The sequence below is a fragment of the Phyllobates terribilis genome, unplaced genomic scaffold (assembly GCF_046119375.1).
Source record: "Phyllobates terribilis strain yellow unplaced genomic scaffold, ASM4611937v1 Scaffold_1__5_contigs__length_1240528914, whole genome shotgun sequence".
In the NCBI taxonomy this organism is placed as follows: Eukaryota; Metazoa; Chordata; class Amphibia; order Anura; family Dendrobatidae; genus Phyllobates; species Phyllobates terribilis.
Genome location: NW_027362761.1, coordinates 612,075,364 through 612,101,091, shown reverse-complemented (window position 1 = coordinate 612,101,091; position 25,728 = coordinate 612,075,364). Strand labels below are relative to the sequence as shown.

Below are 25,728 nucleotides of genomic sequence, written 5' to 3'. Positions count from 1 at the left end.
ACCTGCTGTACCAGTCTGATGGGCCTGGGGAATTTACTCCTGGGTGTCGGCCCTCGGCCCCAGGGTTTTCTCGTTTAAAGGACAGCTCTGGACGGTGTGTCCTGTCTTGTGGCAGCGGTAGCAGATGGGGACCCTCTGTGGACGGCGCTGGTCGCTGACCCTCCCAGGGGGTGGCGTTGTCCTCCTCCTCCTTCGCATCCAGGGGACATCCTCAGGGCTGTCGGCTAACAGGATCTTGCCTTCCTCCTCGGGCTCCGTCCTCAGCTGCAGGGCACTCAGCACAGTGGTCAGGGTTTTGCTCAACTGCCGCACTTCAGAGCGCAGGCTGTCCAGTTCACTAGGGGACGTTGCTTGCACCTTAGCTTCAGCAGCCACCGGGGAAAAGGTGGATGCTGCGGGTACTGGGGTGACCCCACCCTGCTAACATTGGATGGCGGTTGTTTCCAGTGGTTGCAGTCCTTTTATAGCCATGTCCTTAAGGGTGTCAAAGGTGGCATCTGGATGATGCCGGGACCACCAACGCACAGTCCTGCTCTCCTCTTGGGACCTCAGTCCCCAGACAAACTGTTCTTTCTGCATTTTATTTTCATCATTGATGCTGGTTGCACTAACCTGTTTCAGAGCTCGCAGGGCCCCTTGTAAACGTCAGGCATAGTCCCGAACACTGTCTTCCGGCTGCTGAGAGCAGTTGTAGAACCTCATCCGGAGGTCTGTCTCAGTACGATTCTCAAAGACAGTCTGTAACTTTTTAAATATGGCGGACACTGACTCATGGTCTGCGGCGACCAGGTTTCTACTTCTCGCTCCACAGCACCAGTCAATTGTCCTAATAAAACAGCGGCTCTTTGCTTGCCTGTCATAGAGTACATGTCCAGAATACCGCATATTTTCCGTTTAAATCCAGACAGGGTATCTGGTTTACTGCTGTACTGGGGGAGCCACTACGATATACGGTAGGGCCATGGGTATGACAGGAGTTACAGGTCCTGCTGGTTGAGCGGCTGATCTGGCCTGCTCAGCGCCGAGCTCGGGTTGAGCATCAGGGCAGTTAACCGGTGCTCCGGGGCTGTGCTGTTCCTTGGACATTCTGGCGCCCCCCTAGGGAACCGTGGCCTACCTTTTCTTTTCTTTCAGTAGGCCGCAGCTCCGCAGGTGACGGTCTTCTTCAGGACCTTGCGTCGCTTGCATCCTACATCAGAGCGTTCGCCGGCGCTCCTTCCAGGACCTGGCGCTTCCTGGTTTGACGTCGAGGCGTGGGGCATGTCCGGGGCTTCGCGCGCTTTTATAGGTACGCCCCTCAGTTTCCCGCAGTTACGCCCTTCTTCTCGCTCGGCGGCCCATCAATGGCGGCAATCTTCGCCACAGTTAAATACATAGTTTCTTTGATTAAAGGTGCACAGTACCCAGTGGCAACGGGCATAACACGCCGTTGTTGCAGCGGGCACGGGATCCTGTTCGTGACGCCAGGAAAAAGAATGTCGAGCCCAGGGGATGGGGAGGACTCGGCGCCCGGGCCTCGTTGTTAGCTTTGGGGGGGATGTCGTGGAGGTCGGCTCCCGGGCCCGTACCCTGTGCCTCTCTTTTAAAAGGGTGGTTAATTATATGGAAGTTCGTGAGGCCACCTGTGGTGTCTGGTGAGGATCACCAGCGCTGCGGCAGCCCACTGAGGCCGGTGATAAGGCAGCTTGATGGTACAGCTCCCCACAGGTGGAGCTAGGCATCAGGGCAGCGTATGAAGAGGGGATGCAGGACAGAGGTGACCCAGCCGGGTCTGCAGAAGGATAGGCAAACACACAGTTCTCTTCAGTACCTTTTACTGATGGAAGTTCAGGCACATCTCGGAGCACTGTAGGGTGAAGGGTGCATTTCAGGATTCTCCCCAGGAAGCGGGTATAGGGCCTCCTGTTTCTTGCCTCTGCGTAGTAAGTTTCTGACCTGCCTGGCGCTAGGCCTAACTTTGTCGCTGTCCTGCATCGGCTCACCTTGTGGTAGGGCCCTCTCTTGGAGTACACGCTCCCAGCTAGCGGGGCCTCTATGACTCCTGGCTCTGGTACGTATCAGCGCTTGGGCGATCCTGGGACCTGAAGTCTTCCAGGGGTCTCTGGTTGTCTCCACAGGGGGGGTTTACGGCCCTGTAGACGCGGACCCGGTGTCCGGTATATGCTTTCTGGGGTGAGCTTGTACAGCTCCTCTGCCCCCAATGCTACTCACTCCTCTAGCCTTCGGCCTCGCTCGAAGCTCACTAGGCTATACACACTAGCGGCAGCTTGCCGCGCTTCACCGCTCTTATGGCGTTGGCACGCCTTGGCTCACTAACCTGAGCTAGGTGAGTCTGGACTGCGCTGCACTGCAGGCTAGCAACTGCAGGAGCTGGAACTGGCTCTGTCCCCTGAGGTAACTCTTCTCAGACTGAGCTCGACTCTGTATTCAGACCTGGACTCACTGAACTCTCCAGAGGAACTGAACTGCCTAGCTCCACCTTCCCTATTTACAGTGGTGGGCAAAAGTATTGGCACCCCTGCAATTCTGTCAGATAATACTCAGTTTCTTCCTGAAAATGATTGCAATCACAAATTCTTTGGTATTATTCTCTTCATTTAATTTGCTTGCAAGGAAAAAACACAAAAGAGAATGAAGCAAAAATCAAATCATTGATCATTTCACACAAAACTCCAAAAATGGGACAGACAAAAGTATTGGCACCCTCAGCCTAATACTTGGTTGCACAACGTTTAGCCAAAATAACTGCGAACAACCGCTTCCGGTAACCATCAATGAGTTTCTTACAATGCTCTGCTGGAATTGTAGACCATTCTTCTTTGGCAAACTGCTCCAGGTCCCTGATATTTGAAGAGTGCCTTCTCCAAACTGCCATATTGAGATCTCTCCACAGGTGTTCTATGGGATTCAGGTCTGGACTCATTGCTGGCCAACTTAGAAGTCTCCAGTGCTTTCTCTCAAACCATTTTATAGTGCTTTTGGAAGTGTGTTTTGGGTCATTGTCCTGCTGGAAGACCCATGACCTCTGAGGGAGACACAGCTTTCTCACAATGGGCCCTACATTATGTTGCAAAATTTGTTGGTAGTCTTCAGACTTCATAATGCCATGCACACGGTCAAGCAGTCCAGTGCCAGAGGCAGCAAAGCAACCCCAAAACATCAGGGAACCTCCGCCATGTTTGACTGTAGGGACCGTGTTCTTTTCATTGAATGCCTCTTTTTTTTCCCTGTACACTCTATGTTGATGCTTTTTCCCAAAAAGCTCGACTTTTGTCTCATCTCACCAGAGAACATTCTTCCGAAATGTTTTAGGCTTTCTCAGGTAAGTTTTGGCAAACTCCAGCCTGGCTTTTTTATGTCTCGGGGTAAGAAGTGGGGTCTTCCTGGGTATCCTACCATACAGTCCCTTTTCATTCAGACGCCGACGGATAGTACGGGTTGACACTGTTGTACCCTCGGACTGCAGGGCAGCTTGAACTTGTTTGGATGTTAGTCGAGGTTCTTTATCCACCATCCGCACAATCTTCCGTTGAAATCTCTCGTCAATTTTTCTTTTCCGCCCACATCTAGGGAGGTTAGCCACAGTGCCATGGGCTTTAAACTTCTTGATGACACTGCGCACGGAAGACACAGGAACATTCAGGTCTTTGGAGATGGACTTGTAGCCTTGAGATTGCTCATGCTTCCTCACAATTTGGTTTCTCAAGTCCTCAGACAGTTCTTTGGTCTTCTTTCTTTTCTCCATGCTCAATGTGGTACACACAAGGACACAGGACAGAGGTTGAGTCAACTTTAATCCATGTTAACTGGCTGCAAGTGTGATTTAGTTATTGCCAACACCTGTTAGGTGCCACAGATAAGTTACAGGTGCTGTTAATTACACGAATTAGAGAAGCATCACATGATTTTTCAAACAGTGCCAATACTTTTGTCCACCCCCTTTTTTAGGTTTGGTGTGGAATTATATCCAATTTGGCTTTAGGACAATTCTTTTTGTGTGTTTTCATTGAAGACAAATTAAATGAAGATAATAATACCAAAGAATTTGTGATTGCAATCATTTTCAGGAAGAAACTGAGTATTATCTGACAGAATTGCAGGGATGCCAATATTTTTGGCCACCACTGTATATCCCTAACAGGCTCCCTCTGGTGGTCTGAGGTGGAAGGTGGAAGTGTGTGAATGCTTATGAGGGCCTCTTGTGGAGAAATCCGTCCATGCACCCTTCTAGGATCTGTGGTACCAAGCGCAGCTGGGCGCCACACTTCTCAACCGGGATTTTCCATCCGAGCACTTCCCAGAAAACCTCTCCTGAAGCCCATGTACAACAAAGCTGACCTACAATTTGCCAGGACACATGCTGAAAGATATGAAGACTCCTGGGACTTTATACTCTGGAGTGATGAGATCAAAATACATTTTTTTTTTTGGAACTGATGGCTTCAAAACTGTATGACGTTGAAGAATTGAGGAATACAATGAAAATGCATGGTGTCTACAGTGAGACCTGGTGGTGGCAGAGTCCTTATGTGGGGCTGCATGAGGAGCTACATTTCATTGATGGTATCTTAAATTCACAGATGTTCTGCTCTATAGTGAAAGAAAAGATGCTGCCATCACTCTGTTCCCTTGGTAGGCCACTGTACCATTTCTGAAGAACAGGGTGACAGTGATTCAGTGGCCAAGTGTCTCCTGATCTGAACCCAACCAAACACCTATGGGGAATTCTGAAGAGACAAGTTGTCATCGCTCCATCCAGCATCCAGGCTCCAAGAGCTCGTTATTGAAAAAGAGAAAAAAGATATAGTATTGTCACTAACTTGTTCATTCCAGGCCTAGAAAACTTGGTGCCGTCCTTTAAAATTATGGAGGCCATACAAAATAATAAATGTAGCAGCTTTTGATGTGGGGTGTACTCATTTTTGCATCAACTAATTTGAGTAAAACTAAAGATTTTGTAATGAGAGTTATATTATTACCCTTACTTTCATGTTTTGATTACAAAAAAAAACGTTCTATGAAACTTAGTGTTGGCAAAATTTTAGAAATTGATCTTGTGTTCAGTGAGCTATTAAACAAAATCTTACTCATCAAAGGGGGTGTACTCACTTATGCTGAACAATATTTATTAAACTTTATAAAACACAGTGAACATAATTACACTTTCTTTCCCATATGACTTCTCTCATGTTTTACAAGGTATGATTTATGTATAAAAGATTTCCCACATTCTGAACATGAATACGGCTTCTCTCCTGTGTGAATTCTCTGATGTTTAACAAGATCTGATTTACCTGTAAAGCATTTTCCACATTGAAAACATGAAAACGGTTTCTCCCCGGAGTGAATTCTTTGATGTAAAACCAGCTCTGATTTACTTCTACAACATTTCGCACATTCTGAACAAGAAAATGGCTTTTCTCCTGTATGAATTCTCTTATGGGCAGAAAGATTTGATTTACATATAAAAGATTTCCCACATTCTGAACATGAATACGGCTTCTCTCCTGTGTGAATTTTCTCATGTGTCACAAGTTTTGATTTCTCTGTAAAGCATTTCTCACAGAATGAACATGAATACGGCATTTCTCCTGTGTGAATTCTGTGATGTTTAACAAGATTTGATTTATCTCTAAAGCATTTCCCACATTCTGAACATGAATATGGCGACTTTCCAGTATGAATGCTCTGATGTCTACCAAGATGCCCTTTACCTGCGAAGGACTTCCCACATAGTGAACATGAAAATGTTTTTTCTCCTGTGTGAATTCTCTGATGTGTTATAAGACTCCCTTTATTTGTAAAGCATTTCCCACATTCTGAACACGAATATGGCTTTTCTCCTGTGTGAATTCTCTGATGTCTAACAAGTTGTGATTTATCTACAAAGCACCTTCAACATTGTAAACATGAAAAATGTTTTTTCCCTATGTGAATTCTTTGATGTTTAACAAGGTTTGATTTAATTCTACAACATTTCCCACATTCTGAACATGAATACGGCTTCTCTCCTGTATGAATTCTCTGATGGTTAATAAGACTCCTGTTACTCGTGAACGACTTCCCACATTCTGAACATGAATACAGCTTTTCTCCTGTGTGAATTCTCTGATGTTTAACAAGTTGTGATTTATCTGTAAAGCACCTTCCACATTGTAAACATGAAAAAGGTTTTTCCCCTGTGTGAATTCTTTGATGTTTAACAAGCACTGAATTATCTATAAAACATCTCCCACATTCTGAACATGAATACGGCTTCTCTCCTGTGTGAATTCTCTGATGTTTAACAAGGTTTGATTTCCTTCCAAAACATTTCCCACATTCTGAACATGAATACGGCTTCTCTCCTGTATGAATTCTCTGATGTGTAACAAGATCCCCTTTATCCGTGAACGATTTTCCACATTCTGAACATGAAAATGGCTTTTCTCCTGTGTGAATTCTCTGATGTATAACAAATTGTGATTTATATGTAAAGCATTTCCCACATTCTGAACAGGAGTATGGCTTTTTTCCTTTGTGTTTTCTGTGTGTTGAAAAATCTGAGCTTTTAGTAAGTTGCTTGTCACACTGAAATCTTTTATCCACTTTGCCACCTGGACTTTTGGTAATAATGAGAGATTGCTCAGGAGATGATTCCTCATGATTAGGAGGATTATAAGAAGGTGAACTGCTGTGAAGTCCAAGAGGTGCAGGAAGGGTGATGAGGTTTCCTCCATTAGAGTGCTTCCTGATATCTTCTTTTTTACAATTTAGTGATAAACTGTTATTCTCACCAGGATTTCCTGTAGGGATGAAAGAAAAATTAGATGAGATTTTTTTTCTTCAACACAAAAAGAGATATCTGAATGTATTTTCTGGATCTCACAATGAAGACCCTCGTCAGTGAAAGCACCGAGAATACGGAGGACAACTACATGCCATAACATTAACACAATGACGGGTAAAGTGAATGACACTTATAAACTGGTAACATTGGCACAAGACAGGGGTGGCAGAGATTAGACAGCAAATAGTTCTTTAAGGGAACCTGTCATCAGGAGTTACCCCTTAATGTACAGTACAGACCAAAAGTTTGGACACACCTTTTAAAGATTTTTCTGTCTTTTCATGAGTATGAAAATTGAACATTCACACTGAAGGCATCAAAACTATGAATTAACACATGTAGAATTATATACTTAACAAACAAGTGTGAAACAACTGAAAATATGTCTTATATTCGAGGTTGGGACCATCAGTTGTGTTGTGCAGAAGTCAGGTGGATACACAGCTGATAGTCCTACTGAATAGACTGTTAGAATTTGTATTATGGCAAGAAAAAAGCAGCTAAGAAAAGAAAAACGAGTGGCCACCATTACTTTAAGAAATGAAGGTCACTCAGTCCGAAAAATTGGGAAAACTTTGAAAGTGTCCCCAAGTGCAGTTGCAAAAACCATCAAGCGCTACAAAGAAACTGGTTCACATGAGGACCACCCCAGGAAAGGAAGACCAAGAGTCACCTCTGCTTCTGTGGATAAGTTTATCCGAGTCACCAGCCTCAGAAATCGCAGGTTAACAGCAGCTCAGATTAGAGACCAGGTCAATGCCACACAGAGTTCTAGAAGCAGACACATCTCTACAACAACTGTTAAGAGGAGACTTTGTGCAGCAGGCCTTCATGGTAAAATAGCTGCTAGGACACCACTGCTAAAGACAAGCAACAAGCAGAAGAGACTTATTTGGGCTAAAGAACACAAGGAATGGACATTAGATCAGTGGAAATCTGTGCTTTGGTCTGATGAGTCCAAATTTGAGATCTTTGGTTCCAACCACCGTGTTTTTGTGCGACGCAGAAAAGGTGAACGGATGGACTCTACATGCCTGGTTCCCACCATGAAGCATGGAGGAGGAGGTGTGATGGTGTGGGGGTGCTTTGCTGGTGACACTGTTGGGGATTTATTCAAAATTGAAGTCATACTGAACCAGCATGGCTACCACAGCATCTTGCAGCGGCATGCTATTCCATCCGGTTTGCGTTTAGTTGGACCATCATTTATATTTCAACAGGACAATGACCCCAAACACACCTCCAGGCTGTGTAAGGGCTATTTGACCAAGAAGGAGAGTGATGGGGTGCTAGCCCAGATGACCTGGCCTCCACAGTCACCAGACCTGAACCCAATCGAGATGGTTTGGGGTGAGCTGGACCACAGAGTGAAGGCAAAAGGGCCAACAAGTGCTAAGCATCTCTGGGAACTCCTTCAAGATTGTTGGAAGACCATTTCCGGTGACTACCTCTTGAAGCTCATCAAGAGAATGCCAAGAGTGTGCAAAGCAGTCATCAAAGCAAAAGGTGGCTACTTTGAAGAACTTAGAATATAAGACATATTTTCAGTTGTTTCACACTTTTTTGTTAAGTATATAATTCCACATGTGTTAATTCATAGTTTTGATGCCTTCAGTGTGAATGTACAATTTTCATAGTCATGAAAATACAGAAAAATCTTTAAATGAGGTGTGTCCAAACTTTTGGTCTGTACTGTACCACCAGTGCCATTTCACTCTCAAGCTTCGTAACTTGCCCTTAGTATAGAAAAGAGTCCACACAATTAAAGAAGATGTCCACTACTATTAAAAATGCCCCCAATGTAATTAACCCGTTGAGAGGAGATTTTTCTAATTACCTAGCTTTGTCTTTATTGCCTGTGAGCGGCGCTATCGCTGGCCACTCACCGGCATCACGCGACCCCCGGCTGCAGCCGGCTCTTGCTTCCCCTGATGTCACATCAAGTGAGGCGTGACTCGGTGATGCGATCCCCGCGGTGGACGCCGGGCTGTGGGTGGGGTTTCCCCGTGCGTCACATCCAGCATCCACCGCGCACTTTCCCAATGAATACAAGGTAATTGTGAGTCACAAAATGTTATACAATTGAATTGTGAAGAGAAAAAAAATTACATTTTACCACTATAATGTTATTTTAGCCCCAGATTTTATATTTTCACAAGGGAAAATGGGTAAAAATGACCACATAATTTGTGATACAATTTCTGCTGAACGGGGCAATACCCCATATGTGGCTGTACTGTACTGCTTAGCCACATGGCGAGACTCGGGAGGGAAGGAGCGCTATTTGACTCTTGGAGAACACGCTGTTCTACTAAAGTTTGCAAACTTCATATACAGAGCCCCTAAGTGGCAGAAGAGCAGAATCCCCCCTCAAGTGACCCCATTTTAGAAATTACACCCCTATGGAAATGTATCTACAGGACTAGTGATGAATTTGACTCCATGGGTGCTTTCCAGAAACGAGAAGTAATGGATGTTGCGAAGTGAAAATGCAAATATTTCATTATAGTGGCCAGTACATTGTAGTGTCCGGTACATTGTAGTGCCCTTACGTTGTAGCGCCCAGTACATGATTCCCAGCTAGTGCTTTCTGGAGAAATAAATTGTCTCTCCCCGCTACAGTAATGCCAAACATGTGGATGCTAACTGCACACGGTGGGGCTCAGGAGGAGGGGGCATTTGGATTTGGGAGCGCAGATGTCACTGGATTTCTTTAAGTGGGAGCCAAGTCACTTTTCCAGAGCCTTTGTGCTACCAGTGATATGGACACCCCCTATATTACTGTTTACAGATGATGAACCTGAGTGGGGACTTGCTTTTTTGTGGGTTGAGTAGAAGCTCTTAATGGTGGCATTTTGGGGTACAGAACATGTTGGATCATATTTATCTTGTGCTGTACGCTGAACACTTACAGTGGGTACGGGAAGTATTCAGACCCCTTTAAATTTTTCACTCTTTGTTTCATTGCAGCCATTTGGTAAATTCTAAAAAGTTCATTTATTTTTCTCATTAAAGTCCACTCTGCACCCCATCTTGACTGAAAAAAGCAGAAATGTAGAAATTTTTGCAAATTTATTAAAAAAGAAAAATTGAAATATCACATGGTCATAAGTATTCAGACCCTTTGCTCAGACACTCATATTTAAGTCACATGCTGTCCATTTCCTTGTGATTCTCCTTGAGATGGTTCTACTCCTTCATTGGAGTCCAGCTATGTTTAATTAAACTGATAGGACTTGATTTGGAAAGGCACACACCTGTCTATATAAGACCTCACAGCTCACAGTGCATGTCAGACCAAATAAGAATCATGAGCTCAAAGGAACTGCCCAAGGAGCTCAGAGACAGAATTGTGGCAAGGAACAGATCTGGCCAAGGTTACAAAAGAATTTCTGCATTACTCAAGGCTCCTAAGAGCACAGTGGCCTCCATAATCCTTAAATGGAAGAAGTTTGGGACAACCAGAAGTCTTCCTAGACCTGGCAGTCCAGCCAAACTGAGCAATCGTGGGAGAAGAGCCTTGGTGAGAAAGGTAAAGAAGAACCCCAATATCACTGTGGCTGAGCTCCAGAGATGAAGTAGGGAGATGGGAGAAAGTTCCACAAGGTCAACTATCACTGCAGCCCTCCACCAGTCGGACACTTATGGCAGAGTGGCTCGACGGAAAACTCTCCTCAGTGCAAGACATATGAAAGCCCGCATAGAGTTTGCTCAAAAACACATGAAGGACTCACAGACTTTGAGAAATAAGATTCTCTGGTCTGATGAGACGAAGATAGAACTTTTTGGTGATAATTCGAAGCGGTATGTGTGGAGAAAACCAGGCACTGCTCATCACTTGCCCAATACAACCCCAACAGTGAAACATGGTGGTGGCAGCATCATGCTATGGGGGTGTTTTTCAGCTGCAGGAACATGATGACTGGTTGCAATTGAAGGAAACATGAATGCGGCCAAGTACAGAGATATCTTGGATGAAAACCTCTTCTACAGTGCTCTGGACCTCAGACTTGGCCGAAGGTTCACCTTCCAACAAGGCAATGACCCTAAGCACACAGCTAAAATAACAAAGAAGTGGCTTCAGAACAACTCTGTGACCATTCTGGACTGGCCCAGCCAGAGCCCTGACCTAAACCCAATTGAGCATCTCTGGAGAGACCTGAAAATGTCTGTCCACCAACGTTCACCATCCAACCTGACGGAACTGGAGAGGATCTGCCAGGAAGAATGGCAGAGGATCCCAAATCCAGGTGTGAAAAACTTGTTGCATCATTCCCAAGAAGACTCATGGCTGTACTAGCTCAAAAGGGGGCTTCTACTCAATACTGAGCAAAGGGTCTGATTACTTATGACCATGTGATATTTCAGTTTTTCTTTTTTAATAAATTTGCAAAAATGTCTACATTTCTTTTTTTTCAGTGAAGATGCGGTGCAGAGTGAACTTTAGTGAGAAAAAAATGAACTTTTTAGAACTTACCGAATAGCTGCAATGAAACAAAGAGTGAAAAATTTAAAGGGGTCTGAATACTTTCCGTACCCACTGTATATAGGGGTTTCCATCTAAATCTACAAAATACATGATTCAGATGAGACCCCCGAGGGATCCATTCAGAATAATGAGGCAGCAGAGTTACACTGGACTCCGTCCAGCCTCTGGTCGACTGCGCTTTTATGCACGCTGAAAAAGATGGACATCACTGGATCATAGGCCAGACGGCGTCCACAGCGCCTCATTATACGGAATCTTCCCCCGGGGTTCTGTCCGAATCGCAAGCTCAGTCATTTATATGGCAGCATGAGACTTGTGTAAGAACAATATGGAAGTAAAAGACGGAAGTAATATTAACCCTGTAACATACCTGGCGGCGTTCTTGCATAGGGCACCATCTCCCACTACGCAAGATCGCAAACTTGATCATCAGTCCAGTCTGTTAGCCTGGCTTCCTTCCATGCTGTCTGCTTGCCTCTGTTCTGGCTGCTTAGGGCGGCGGCCCGGTCACTTCCTGTTTCTTATAGCTGCTGTGGGCACACCCCTTATGCGTCCTCAGCCTATTGCTGTCAGTCACTGGATATTTAAACCAGCTTCACCTGGAATCTGGTGCCTGAGCAACTTTATCATTCAGTGTGCTCCTTGACTCTGAATGTGCTAGGTCCTGTTCTGTTTCTCCTGCCTGTCTGCCTTCCCGAAGGCAATATTTCCAGGCCAGTCTGAACACGCTCCTAGCCTGTTCGTCCCGCCCTCTGGGGGCTGCATACCCAGACTCGCTCCTGTATCTCGCTGCAGTGTCAGTTCCTGTCTGAACACTCAGTTCCTGTCTGAACACTCTCCTAGCCTGTTTCCTGTTTTTCTCTATGTCCGTACCTTCCTTTTTTCTGCAGAGTATGAACCTGCTAACTCCTACTCGTTTTTGCTGTACTTCCGTTTGTGAGTTTAGAGTCCACTCGCTACTTCATTGCAAGTATCTTGTGTGTATCTGGTTCTGCCTTTCCCCTCCAGTCTGTTCCGTGTGAACAGAGCCCTGTCTCCTCTGCTCTGCCTTTGCTCACCGCTCCGGCGGTTCCTGCCTGCTCTGCCTTGCTCACCGCTCCGGCGGTTCTTGCCTGCTCTGCCTTGCTCACCGCTCCGGCGGTTCTTGCCTGCTCTGCCTTGCTTACCGCTCCGGCGATTCTTGCTTGCTCTGCCTTGCTCACCGCTCCGGAGGTTCTTGCCTGCTCTGCCTTGCTCACCGCTCCGGCGGTTCTTGCCAGCTCTGCCTTGCTCACCGCTCCGGCGGTTCTTGCCTGCTCTGCCTTGCTCACCGCTCCGGCGGTTCTTGTCTGCTCTGCCTTGCTCACCGCTCCGGCGGTTTCTGCCCGCTCTGCCTTGCTCACCGCTCCAGGCGGCCTCGCTCTGCTCTGCCTTTGCTCACCGCTTCAGGCGGCCTCGCTCTACTCTGCCTTTGCTCACCGCTCCAGGCGGCCTCGCTCTGCTCTGCCTTTGCTCACTGCTCCAGGCGGCCTCGCTCCGCTCTGCCTTTGCTCACCGCTCCAGGCGGCCTTGCTCCGCTCTGCCTTTGCTCACCGCTCCAGGCGGCCTCGCTCTGCCTTTGCTCACCGCTCCAAGTGGTCTCGCTCTGCCTTTGCTCACCGCTCCAAGCGGTCTCGCTCTACCCTGCTTTTGCTCACCGCTCCAGGCGGTCTCGCTCTGCTCTTGCTCACCGCTCCGGCAGCCTCGCCCTGCTCTGCTCTTGTTCACCGCTCCGGCGGTCTCGCTGTGCTCTGCTTGTCTACCGCATCTGCGGTTCTGTTCCTGAGTCCCAGTCTGTACTGCACCTTATCCAGTCTGTGCTCCAACCTGCTAGTGCATCCCTGTCGGCACTCCAGCCGTGCTTGCCAGTACCCCCTGCCTGCATCCCAGTCGTGCTTACCAGTGCCCGCCTGTCTGCATGCCAGCCTATACCCACCAGTCAGTGTGCCAGCCTAACCTGTCTGTTCCTGTATTCTCCGGTGTGGGTCAACAGCCGTGTCCGGGGTCTGACCTGGAGTAGCCCCTGGTCCCTCTGCTCGGTTCCTCCCTGGTGCACTGGCGTCGTTAGCCGTCGGATAGAGTAGATACTTAGTTACGCCCCTCCAGGCACTCTCCGGTTCATGGTCCAGTGGGATCACTAAACACGCACACGCCAGTCAGTCCGGGAGTCTGCATAACAAACCCCTTTACAACCCAATGTGGTTTACACGTTAATGACCGGGCCAATTTTTACAATTCTGACCACTGTCACTTTATGAGGTAATTACTCTGGAGCTTCAACGGATCCCCCTGATTCTGAGACTGTTTTTTCGTGACATATTGTACTTCATGATTGTGGTAAAATTTCTTCGATATCACTTGTGTTTATTTGTGAAAAAAACGTAAATTTGGTGAAAATTTTGCAATTTTCAAAATTTTAATTTTTATGCCCTTAAATCAGAGAGATATGTCACACAAAATAGTTAATAAATAACATTTCCCACATGTCCACTTTACATCAGCACAATTTTGGAACTAAAATTTTTTTTTGGTTTGTTAGGGAGCTATAAGGGTTAAAAGTTGACCAGAGATTTCTCATTTTTCCAACAAAATTTACAAAACCATTTTTTTTAGGGACCACATCACATTTAAAGTCACTTTGAGGGGTCTTTATGACAGAAAATACCCAAAAGTGACACCATTCTAAAAACTGCACCCCTCAAAGTGCTCAAAACCACATTCAAGAACTTTATTAACCCTTCAGGTGCTTCCCAGGAATTTTTGGAATGTGGAAGAAAAAAATCAACATTTAACTTTTATCACAAAAATGTTACTTTAGACCCAATTTTTTTTATTTTCGCAGGGGTAACAGGAAAAAATGGACCCCAAAATTTGTTGTGCAATTTCCCCTGGGCACGCAGATACCCCATATGTGGGGAAAAACCACTGTTTGGGCGCACGGCAGGGCTCGGAAGGGAAGGAGCGCCATTTGACTTTTTAAGTGTAAAATTTGCTTGAATAATTAGCGGACGCCATGTTGCATTTGGGGAGCCCCTGATGTGCCTAAACAGTGGAAACCCCCCACAAGTGACACCATTTTGGAAACTAGACACCTCAGGGAACTTATCTAGATGTGTGGTGAGCACCTTGAACCCCCAAGTCCTTTACAGAAGTTTATAACATGGAGCCGTGGAAATAAAAAAATTTAATTTTTCCACAAAAATGATGTTTTAGCCCCAATTTTTTTATTTTCACAAGGGTAAGAGGAGAAAATGGACCCCAAAAACTTTTGTGCAATTTCTCCTGAGTACACCAATACCCCATATGTGGGGAAAATACAGTGTTTGGGCGCACGGCAGAGTTCAGAAGGGAAGGAGCACTGTGTGACTTTTTGAACGCAAAACTGGCTGGAATCGAAAGCGGACGCCATGTTACGTTTGGAGAGCCCCTGATGTGCCTAAATAGTGGAAACCCCCCACAAGTGACCCCATTTTGGAAACCACACCCCTCAAGGATTTTATCAAGGGGTATAGTGAACATTTTGAACCCAGAGGTACGACACAGAATTTGATAACATTAGGTCATCATATAGAATAAGTTGTCATTAGTCTTGAGCGCAAGTGCTCGCTACTTGAGTTTGCATCAGGTACTCGGGTATGCACCATGTATCGCGGGTGCTCGAGTCCCCGCCCGCATGTTTCACGGTTATTAGACACCCCAAAAAAAAATGCGGGGATCGCTCTTGCATGGCAGGCAATCCCCGCGAGGCTTTTTTGGCCATGAAGCATATGGGGCGGCGACTCGAGCACCCGCGATACTCAATGCATACCCGAGCACCCGATGCAAACTCAAGTAGCAAGCACTCGACACTAGTCGCCATATCGTCTTTTTTTTTTTTTTAATTTAAAAAAAAAACAACAACCCTAACCCCAGCCCTAGCGTTTATTTTTGAAGCCGTTCCTCGTGCGGTATAAGTGATTAGACGACCTTATTCTTCGGGTCGGTGTGATTACAGCGATACCAGAATCATATGGGGTTTTTATGACTGACAGCTGTCACACACTAAAAGACGCATTTTTTGTAAAATCTAGTTTTTGCATCGCCATATTTTGAGAGCTATAATCTTTCCATATTTTGGCCGGCAGAGTCATGTGACGGCTTGTTTTTTGTGGGATGAGTTGATGTTTTTATTGCTGCCATTTTCGGGCACGTGCCATTTTTTGATCGCTTTCTATTCCAGCTTTTGGGAGGCAGAATAAACAAAAATCAACAATTCAGGAATTGTTTTTTTTTTATTCTGTTCCGCGTGTGGTAAAATTGATAAGGTAGCTTTATTCTTCGGGTCAGTACGTTTACAGCGGTACCACATTTATATTGTTTTTCTATGTTTTACACAATAAAAGCTATTTTATAGAAAAAATTATTTTTTATCATCGCTTTATTCTGAGAGCTATAACTTTTTTATTTTTCGGCTGATGGAGCTGTATGGCGGCTTGTTTTTTGCGGGACGAGATGACGTTTTCAGCGGTAACATTTTTGTTTATATTCGTCTATTTGATTGCGTGTTATTCCATTTTTTGTTTGGCGGTATGATGATAAAGCATTGCTTTTTGCGTGTTTTTTTTTTTTTCCCGTGTTCACTGAAGGGGTTAACTAGTGGGACAATTTTATAGGTCAGGTCATTCCGGACGCGGCGATACCAAATATGTGTACTTTTTTTTGTTGTTGTTGTTGTTTTTTTCATAATAATATTTATTGATGGGCACATTATATTTTTATTTTTGGTGATTTTTTTTTTTTATAATATTTTTACAATTTTTTTTTTTTTTCACTTTATGACAGTTTTTTTACTTTTTCCCACTCTGGGACTTTCACTTTTTTTATTCTGATCGCCTACATAGCACAGGAATGCAGCACCATCCCTGTGCCATGCAGGCAGTCAGCGCTGCAGTGAGAAGATAGTTTGGTCATGTACTGCGCATGACCAAAAAATCTTCCTAATGTCTGGTGACTCGGATGTTGTCATGATGACATTGGGTCATCATGCCAACATCCGGGAAGCCGCGGCAGACAGCGCTGGAGGCCGGAAGAGGAGGTGAGTATTGAGATCACCTCCCCTTAGCCACCGCAATGCTGCGATCGACTTCGATCGCAGCATTGCGGGGGTTAATGTGCTGGGAGCGGTGTGGGACCGCTCCCTGCACATTGTCACAGCTGACACCCGGTACTATCAGCTGACACCTGGCAGCGATCGCGCTCGCACAGCCTGTGTGCGCGCGCGATCACCATGACGTACTAATACGGGTCTGGCTCTTAAAGCCCAGGGCACAGACGAGTATTAATAGGTCATGGGCTTTAAACGGGTTAAAAAAACACAATTAGGAAAATTAAAAATGTGCTTATTAAATCATTAAGAAGAGGTGTGAAGGCGGCCCCGTTATTCATCGGTGCGCAACCGGACTCTGTACAAGAGCAGCCGCGCCATCACCGGACGCTTCTGCTGTGATGTGGACGGCGGATAAAGCTTCACGGCACCGGAGACTTCATACAATATCACACACCGGTCATCGTCAGGCGCCGCTAATCATAGTCACATGCCAATCATCATCGTCATACGCCAGTCATCATCATCTTCTATGACAGAATCACTGACTGGGTGGATCAGGGAAATGCTGTAGATATAGTATATCTTGACTTCAGCAAAGCATTTGACAAAGTATCTCACACCATCCTTATTGAAAAAATGACCAAGTATGCAATGGACCAGGCAACTGTTAGGTGGATTCATAACTGGCTTAGTGATCGGACTCAAAGGGTGGTTGTAAATGGCTTCACATCCAGCTGGATGAATGTCTCAAGTGGGGTACCACAGGGCTCCGTCCTGGGACGTGTATTGTTCAACATCTTTATCAATGATTTAGATGAAGGAATTGAGGGTAAACTGATTAAATTTGCTGATGACACAAAGCTAGGAGGGATAGCTAATACTAGAGAAGACAGAGAGAGGATTCAAAAAGACCTAAATAAACTGGAGCAGTGGGCAGCAACCAACAGAATGGTTTTTAACAGGGAAAAATGCAAAGTACTACATCTGGGCAATAAAAATGAAAAAAGCATATACAGAATGGGAGGAATAGAGCTAAGCAACAGTACATGTGAAAAAGACTTAGGTATACTAATAGATCATAGACAGAACATGAGTCAACAGTGTGATGCAGCAGCAAAAAAGGCAAATACAATTCTGGGATGTATTAACAGAAGCATACAGTCTAGATCACGTGAAGTCATTATCGGTCTTTACTCCTCTTTGGTCAGACCTCATCTGGAATACTGTGTACAGTTTTGGGCACCACATTTTAAAAAAGACATAGACAAACTGGAGCAAGTTCAGAGAAGAGCGACCAGAATGGTGACTGGTCTGCAAACCATGTCCTATGAGGAACGGTTGCAGGATTTGGGAATGTTTAGCTTGCAAAAAAGAAGACTGAGAGGAGACTTAATAGCTGTCTACAAATATGTCAAGTGCTGTCACATTGTAGAAGGATCATCTTTATTCTCATTTGCACAAGGAAAGACTAGAAGCAATGGGATGAAACTAAATGGGAGGAGACACAGATTAGATATTAGAAAAAACTTTTTGACAGTTAGGGTGATTAATGAGTGGAACAGGCTGCCACGAGAGGTGGTGAGTTCCCCTTCAATGGATGTCTTCAAACAGAGGCTGGACAGACATCTGTCTGAGATGATCTAGTGAATCCTGCTTTGAGCAGGGGGTTGGACCAGATGACCCAGGAGGTCCCTTCCAACTCTACCATTCTATGATTCTATGATTCTATGATCACACGCCGCTAATCATAGTCATATGCCAATCATCATCGTCATACGCCAGTCATCATCATCACACGCCGCTAATCATAGTCACATGCCAATCATCATCGTCATACGCCAGTCATCATCATCACACGTCAATAATCATAGTCACATGCCAAACATCATCATCACACGTCAGTCGTCATCATCATCACACGCCAGTCATTATTACACACCTGTGGAAACATCTACAGGAATCTCCTCCTTCCCGTCAGTCACACACGGCTGATTCCTCCTCGTCATCGCTTCTTCTTCTGTCTCTTCCTTCACTTTATGCTTAGTCGGATCTTCCTCCTGATATATCAGATGTAACAATCAGCACAATACAAGAAACCACCAAAATCTGTGACATCCATGACCTCGATCAGAAATGTCCCCCATATACAGATCCAGTACAGGGCTCAGCACCGTCTACCTGATGATCCTCCGGGATGTTGTGATTCTCCTCTGGACAGTCCTGGGGATACAGAAGACGGGGACATCTCTCTGGTGGATTTCTTTCCATGAGTCCATCTGTAGGATACACACAGTGACAGAATACAGTTACATGTAAAAGTTTGGGCTCCAATGGTCAAAATTACTGTTATTGTGAACAGTTAAGTTGAAGATGAAATAATCTCTAAGCGGCCTAAAGTTACAGATGACATTTCCTTTGTATTTTAGGCAAAACAATAAACAATAAATTATATATATTTTCATCTTTTACATTTTAAAAAAAATTCAAAAAGGAAAAATGGTCAAATGCAAATGTTTTGGCACCCGGCAAGGTTAGTACCTAGTAGCGCCCCCTTTTGAAAGTATCACAGCTTGTAAATGCTTTTTGTAGCCAGACAAGATTCTTTCAATTCTTGTTTGAGGATTTTCATTCATTCTTCCTTGGAGAATTCTTCCAGTTCTGTGAGATTCTTGGGTCGCCTTACATCGTCTGCTATTTAGAGGTCTATCCATAGATTTTCAATGATGTTCAGATCAGGGGACTATGAGCGCCATCGTAAAACCTTCAGCTTGCGCCTTTTGACGTGTGTTTAGTATCATTATCATTTGCCATCCTCTTTTCACCTTCAGCTTTTTTGCAGATGGAGTTCTGTTTGCATCAAGAATTTGCTGAAATTTCATGGAATCCATTCTTCCCTCTACCCGTTCCCTGTGCCATTGGCTGCAACACAACCCCAAAGCATGATTGATCCACCACCATGCTTAATGGTTGGCGAGATGTTCTTTTCCTAAAATTCTGTGCCCTTTTTTCTCCACACAACTTTGATCATTGCTCTATTTTAACCTCATCGGTCCACAAGACTTGTTTCCAAAATGCATCAGACCTTCTTAGATGTTCTTTTGCACTTCTGACACTGAATTTCATGGTGAGGTCGCAGGAGAGGTTTTCTTCTGATGACTCTTCCATGAAGGCCATATTTGTGCAGGTGTCTCTGAAGAGTACAACAATGTACCACAACTCTGGAGTCTGCTAAATGTTTCTGAAAGTCTTTTGCAGTCAAGCAGGGATTTGCCTCTCTAGCAATCCTACTGAAAATTTCCTTGGTCTTCTAGACCTTATCTTGACCTCAACTGTTTCTGTTAACTGCCATTTCTTTATTACATTTTGAACCAAGGAAAGGGCAACTTGAAAACGCTTTGCTCATAGCCTTCTCCTGCTTTGTGGGCCTCCACCATTTTCAGAGTGCTAGACAGCTGCTTAGAACAGTGTTTTTCAACTCCAGTCCTCAAGACCCACCAACAGGTCATGTTTTCAGGATTTTCTTAGCATTGCACAGGCAATAATCCCATCACCCTAGCAATACTAAGGAAATCCTGAAAACATGACCTGTTGGTGGGTGTTGAGGACCGGAGTTGAGAAACACGGGCTTAGAAGAAGCCATGGCTGCGGTTATTTTGGCACATTGTTAGAGTAGGCTGGGTTTTTATAACGCTGGCCTTTCCTAACGATCATAGTGAACGAGCCCTAACCCTAACAGGCTAAGTAAGGTCTGAATCATTGGTCAAAGTTATCTGAGCACACAAATGTCCAAGGGTAATACAAAGGAAATGTGTCATCTTTAACTTTAGGTCTTTTAGAGATCATTTCATCTTCAACTTGCTTAACTGGTCACAATAACAGTAATTTTGACCAGGGGTGCCCAAACTTTTACATGACACTGTAGATTGTGTCATGCAATGATGGGAGTAGTAGTAGATGACCACAGAACAGACATGACAGTCTCCCCTCCTCACCCTGCTGATCGGCCCATATTGCGGTCGCCTCTTGTGCTCCATGTATAACCTCAACCTTAATATCAATCAGATCTTCACCCTAAAAAGAACAATGTAAGATGAGCTCAGGTCCCATCACTTCATGGTCAGATGTTGTGGGGACTTCAGTGTCATCTACCTGATGATCCTCCGGGATGTTGTGATTCTCCTCTGGACAGTCCTGGGGATACAGAGGACGGGGACATCTCTCTGGTGGATTTCTCCTCCTGGATCCATCTGTGGAGACACAGAGACTGAATACATGACCTGCCGTGTATCTGTCTATATATGAGACTCGTCTCTCAGAACCGGTAATTCTATGTTTATGTATCAGGGAATAAACTACATTGTTGTGGTCCTCACCACCGGTACCGAGGTCCCGGCACATTGTGGCCCCAAGTATGAAGTGATAATCAGCGAGGCCAAAGGCTAATGCTCTCTGCTCTGTACTCGAAGGATGAGGACCCCGAGGAGAGGGACAGAGAAGACCCTCGTCAGTCAGATGAAGGAGCCGTACTAAGAAACACAAGTTCTCCAAGTTTCCACCAGGGATGGAACCACAGAGGAGCTGGAGAAAGCTCCACATTTCTATCCATCGGTTTCTTCTCTCCTAATTCACTGTATGGAGATTGGGGGAAGGACGGTGACCATTTACCAGTGATTGTTTTTTTGAGAGTTCATGATGTCACCATGAGGACACGGCCTCCCTCCTGGACAGGATCCTCTGGGATCACTCTAAGAGGAGAGAACCTGCCGTCCTCCTATTAAAAGATGAGTTATTGCGTTTTTCTTCTCCTTTAAATAGAGATAAATCTCAACATCCGCCTCGGTATAAACACTTAAATAAGCAGCAAGTTCTGCGTTTGTCTCTAAAGGAGGAAAAAAGGGCACATGTACGACTAACGTACGAAGTCACAGGACGGTGTTGTGGGGAGCACCCGGTACGCAGCGGTTAACGCCTATCAGTGTGTAGAAAGGACAACTAGAGAGCCGGCACCGGGGTCATGGGCGCTTACTGATGCACACGGGGAGCCAAGGAGAGATTGTCTGGTCAGACTCCACAGAAAAGCTCCATAATACATATTCTTCTGAACAAACAGCCCTTTAAGGGAGACTTACACTTATTATTACCACCAGACCAGGATCTCAGATTGAAGTCCCCATTATTTTTGCTTTGTCTCCCAAAATGAGAACAAACATATTTTTTCTAAAAGAAAATATATATATTATTTGGCAGTTTCACATCAGGATTTATCTCACACGGTAAACGCCAAAAGAAAGAAACGCATCAAAAACACCTCCCCAAAACTGCAATGAAAAAACAACGATCAAAAAAGTCACCAATAAAAAGGTCAGCGGCCATTCAAGAAGAGAATCCCTCACACAGCTCCAATAACGGAAGATAAAGTGATGGGTGTCAGGAACAGTTCTGAAAATTTAACCCATAAAATATATTCTAAAAAATAAACCCGACAAGTTTGGAATCGCAGTAACTGTACTGACCTGGAAAATGGCAGCGACGTCGTTCTTACCACCCAATAAATGCTGAGAAACAAAACCCAAAAAGTAAATGTGGAACAGCGTTTTTTTTTTTTTTTTTATTAACTGTTTGACCTCATCTGGAATTATTTCCTGTTTTTCGGCACATTATATGGTAAAATGCACAATTCATCCCGCTCTCATCCAGAAGAAACATTAACCCCTATAGAGAGGAGCGCGCGGTGATCCGACCTCCTCCTCCAGGAGAAACATTCCCCCTATAGAGAGGAGTGCGCGGTGATCCGACCTCCTCCTCCAGTGCGGAAAGTTCTGTGCTTCTCCGCCTGCAGAGCGAGGGGTGAATAGACGCGGGGGCCGAGAACTGCTCGAGCCTCCATGTCCGGCTCTGGTGGGTGAATAGACGCGGGGGCCGAGAACTGCTGGAGCCTCCATGTCCGGCTCTGGTGGGTGATCGGCTCCACCACGCTCCATCTTTATCTCAGGACTCATGTTTCGAGGTCTGAGGGACGGTCCAGACGCCCGACCACGACTGATGACGACATTGAGCCGGCACCGATTCTGAGGGGCGGACGAGCGACAGCGGATTAGGAGGAAAATCATCAGTAAATTAACCCCGACTCTGCTGAGTAACAATCCACGACAGACTCAGGTACCGAAAGATCTCACAGGAGAGAACAGACAGAAGCGCTGGGACATCTGCAGACAAAATGTGACCGATGCTCTAAGAAAGGTGAAAGATTCTGAAAGAAGCCGCTGAGGACGAAGACTCAAGACTGATGAAGATGACAGCGGAGAAACCGCGACTCACAGATCAGAAGAGAAGAATCAGGGAATGAAAGCTGTGAGAAAATGTAGAGAAACCCAGAGCAAGTCTGGAGAAAAATCATCTATTATAGGACGAGGCCGAGAGAAGTCATCACATCCCCCGGAGCCAACAAGAGTCTCCTCTCACCTGGTGATGTCAGAGGCCGGAGCTCCTCCATCATCACCTCCTGGTACCGATCCTGGTGTCCTTCTAGATACTCCCACTCCTCCATGGAGAGATAGACAGCGACATCCTGACACCTTATAGGAACCTGACAACAACGACACCGTCATCACCCAGAATCCTCCAGTGCTGTCCTGTATAATGTCCCAGCAGTCACCTCTCCGCTCATCACCCAGAATCCTCCAGCGCCGTCCTGTATAATGTCCCAGCAGTCACCTCTCCGCTCATCACCCAGAATCCTCCAGTGCTGTCCTGTATAATGTCCCAGCAGTCACCTCTCCGCTCATCACCCAGAATCCTCCAGTGCCATCCTGTATAATGTCCCAGCAGTCACCTCTCCGCTCATCACCCAGAATCCTCCAGTGCCATCCTGTATAATGTCCCAGCAGTCACCTCTCCGCTCATCACCCAGAATCCTCCAGTGCTGTCCTGTATAATGTCCCAGCAGTCACCTCTCCAGTCATCACCCAGAATCCTCCAGTGCTGTCCTGTATAATGTCCCAGCAGTCCCCTATCCAGTCATCACCCAGAATCCTCCAGTGCCGTCCTGTAAAATGTCCCAGCAGTCACCTCTTCGGTCATCACCCAGAATCCTCCAGTGCCGTCCTGTATAATGTCCCAGCAGTCACCTCTCCGCTCATCACCCAGAATCCTCCAGTGCTGTCCTGTACAATGTCCCAGCAGTCACCTCTCCGGTCATCACCCAGAATCCTCCAGTGCCGTCCTGTATAATGTCCCAGCAGCCACCTCTCCGCTCATCACCCAGAATCCTCCAGTGCCGTCCTGTATAATGTCCCAGCAGTCACCTCTCTGGTCATCACCCAGAATCCTCCAGTGCAGTCCTGTATAATGTCCCAGCAGTCACCTCTCCGGTCATCACCCAGAATCCTCCAGCGCTGTCCTGTATAATGGCCCAGCAGTCACCTCTCCGGTCATCACCCAGAATCCTCCAGTGCTGTCCTGTATAATGTCCCAGCAGTCACCTCTCCGCTCATCACCCAGAATCCTCCAGTGCTGTCCTGTATAATGTCCCAGCAGTCACCTCTCCTATCATCACCCGGAATCCTCCAGTGCTGTCCTGTATAATGTCCCAGCAGTCACCTCTCCGCTCAGCAGCTCAATCATCTTGTTGCTGAGCTCTAGGATCTTCTTCCTCCTCTCATGTATCGGGGGGTGCGGGGGAGGCTCTGTGATGGGGCCCGGGCTCCGCCCTCCTGACTCCTGGAGATGGATGATGGGAGTCACACCCTCCCCCGGTGTCTTCCTCACTATTGTGTAATCCTGTGTATGGAGAGAGACACTTAGGGAGAAGAATTCCTTCCCGACTCCAGATCTGACAATCAGTAGAAATCCTGGGATCAATAACCGTCTCCAGTAATCTGGGGCCATAACCTGGAATATTATTACACTCAGGACAGACATCCAGGCCCCTCTACAGCTCTTATAGGGAATCCCCATAACAACTCCTCCTGGCAGAGAGCTGCACACAATCACTGCTCTTACAGTAAAGAATCCTTCTCTTCCTCTTCTGGATTTCCTCTTCCCGATGTCGGACTTGTTACATAACACAATAAAGCTGATAGAAATGTAGAGGAGTTACCTCTCCGCTCAGCAGGGAGATGATCTCCAGGGTGAAGTGTAATAATCTTCTGGTGGTCTCGTGCTCGTCCATCCTCGGGGTCATTCAGGAGAAGGAGGGATGAGCACTGGATCAGCTGGAGGGATCTCGTCCTGCCGGCGTCTTCATGATAAAGGAGAAGATGGAGATCACAGGGGACGATATAACGACAATCACTGAATTCTGCCCCAAATATCTGACATTTATCAGGAAGAATCTGGAGGAAAAGCCACAAACTCCACTGCGGCCTCCTCCGCCGACCTGACCGCTCATTATCAGCCTCCTTGGGAGGTCGGTCACCGTGGTAACAACACCGCCAGCGGGGGACGGTCACCATGGTAACAACACCGCCAGCAGGGGACGGTCACCGTGGTAACAACACCGCCAGCGGGGGACGGTCACCGTGGTAACTACACCTCCAGCGGGGGACACTCAGTGTGGTGTTGGGGTAAATATTTATACTTTGCTTTGATTATTATCTTAGACAATTAAATCTACCTATATATCTTTGATAATTTAATATTAGCTTTATAAGTGTTATTCATAAAAGCGATAACACAGGGTGTAGAGCTGTGTTTCTGTTACACTTTCCTCTGTTTTTTTAAAGTATAGTTAATTGGAGAGAGCTAGTTTTAGTGCAAGGACATCAGCAGATGTTTCCATAATTTATGATTTTGTTATTTCTAAATAAAATATCTGCAGCATGAGGTAATGTAAAGCCTGTAAAGACATGGTAACTCCACCGCCAGTGGAGGACGGTCACCGTGGTAACTACATCTCCAGCAGAGGTCGGTCACCGTGGTAACTACACCTCTAGCGGAGGACGGTCACCATGGTAACTACACCTCCAGCGGAGGACGGTCACCATGGTAACTGCACCTCCAGTGGGGGTCGGTCACCGTGGTAACTACACCTCCAGCAGGGGGCGGTCACCGTGGTAACTACACCTCCAGCGGGGGGCGGTCACCGTGGTAACTACACCTCCAGCAGGGGACGGTCACCGTGGTAACTACACCTCCAGCGGGGGACGGTCACCGTGGTAACTACACCTCCAGCGGGGGATGGTCACCGTGGTAACTACACCTCCAGCAGGGGGCGGTCACCGTGGTAACTACACCTCCAGCAGGGGACGGACACCGTGGTAACTCCACCTCCAGCGGGGGCGGTCACCGTGGTAACTCCACCTCCAG

The 25,728-nt window shown here is 46.1% G+C and overlaps 1 pseudogene; it reads right to left on the bottom strand.

The window, feature by feature from the left end:
- LOC141153153 (uncharacterized) overlaps nucleotides 1–20,489 on the bottom strand; it is a 211,748-nt pseudogene extending 191,259 nt beyond the window's left edge.
- Between the last annotated feature and the right edge of the window lie 5,239 nt (nucleotides 20,490–25,728).